Source organism: Anarrhichthys ocellatus, unplaced genomic scaffold, assembly GCF_004355925.1.
Source record: "Anarrhichthys ocellatus isolate YVR2014 unplaced genomic scaffold, GSC_Weel_1.0 scaffold149, whole genome shotgun sequence".
In the NCBI taxonomy this organism is placed as follows: domain Eukaryota; kingdom Metazoa; phylum Chordata; class Actinopteri; order Perciformes; family Anarhichadidae; genus Anarrhichthys; species Anarrhichthys ocellatus.
This window is the reverse complement of record NW_022280179.1, coordinates 108,812-110,430: the sequence shown is the minus strand read 5'-3', so window position 1 is coordinate 110,430 and position 1,619 is coordinate 108,812.

The following is a 1,619-nucleotide window of genomic DNA, read 5'->3' as shown; positions in this document are numbered from 1 at the left end:
CAGTGATTGACAGGTCTCTACCAGAGATGTGTACGGCGTCTCTACGTCACTCCTCCTCAGTCCTAATATGGTCACTTCCTGTTTACTGGTTGCAAAAACAACAACATGACAATATGCTGTAATCCAAGATGGCGACAGCAAAATCGCCTAACTTGAGGCTTCAGAACGGCAGTCCACAAACCAACGGGTGACGTCATCATGACTACGTCCACTTGACGACACTTCCGCATTGGTGTCACTCTTCAGAACCAGAGGTTGCCTCTTGTTGCATACAGCCTGTAGTTACAGTAGCTAACGAAGGATTGGACGGAGCAATTTGAGGGAGGGGCTTAGCGATGGGTTTCACCCATTGGCTCTTTATTCAGACGTCGATAACTACTGACTCAGGCAGAATGAATAGTACTTTCATACGTTACAGTAAAGATGACATGATGGTTGTGTTTACCTTGGACTCATTGAGAGCAGGAGGAGCTATTAATACTAAATGTGAAGATGTTTGTGTTGCTCAAAGACTTTGCTGATATGTGTAAAAACAATATATGATAATGTGAATCTGAAGGCATGAAGTGTCCGTAGCCTTGGATCTTTTCTCTCTTCAATATATATTTCTAAATCTACAGTGTACCTCTGTATTACCCTCCAGACTGTGTCTTCTTCTGTCACTCTGCCCTGTTCCCTGAAGCTCTTGTGGCTCTCTCTTGTTCTTTGTGCCACTTTTAACGAGGCGATCCATTCAAAGGAATGCTCTGTGCGTCCTTTTACAGATGAAACTGTAAAACCTGTAAAAATCATTTTTCTGTTCTGCCCCATGGATCCCAATAAATTCTACGATACAAAAACTCATCCTGTGTTTACTGTGTTTGAATATTATGGCTCGCTGGGTTAAGAGGGTTGTCTGGCAACCGGAAGGTCAACGGTTCGATCCTCGACTGGGACGTGTCACGTGTCGAAGTGTACCTGAGCCCCAGGTACACTGTGGCTCACACTGAACCCCAGGCTCCCTGGGCGCCTGTCATTGGCAGCCCACCCATCCCTATATACAGAGATGGGTCAAATGCAGAGACAAATTTTCCCCTTAAAAGGATCAATATAGTATAATTAAAAAAATAGTTGACGACTCAAAGTCTGTACATCTAGTGTTTTATTTTCCTGCTTTTACCTTTGGGATAAACCTATACCCAAATTCCAGTCCAGACCCAATATTTAGAAATGATATGGGTATATGTATGTATATGTATGGATATTGTATATGTATGTAATATATATGTATATATAATTAATAAATAGGTACAAACCATCAGGTCTGCCGTTATAAATGTTAGTAAGTCATTAAAAAGAGGTAAAAACGACCAGGTTTGCAGGTAAAATGTTGTTGATACCATATTTTGATAACGTTTGTTTTTTTCTCATTTAATGTTAATCTTTTATTAGTTCTATTACATATTGAGGACAAACGTTATGAGGTTGACCATCAACCCACATGGATCTTTAAATAATAAAGTATTTAAAATAATATTTGACTGACATCTAGTGGCTGAACTCACGAATTGCAACCAAGCCGCTTGTCTACTGGACTAGATGTGCAATATATATATATATATATATATATATATATATAT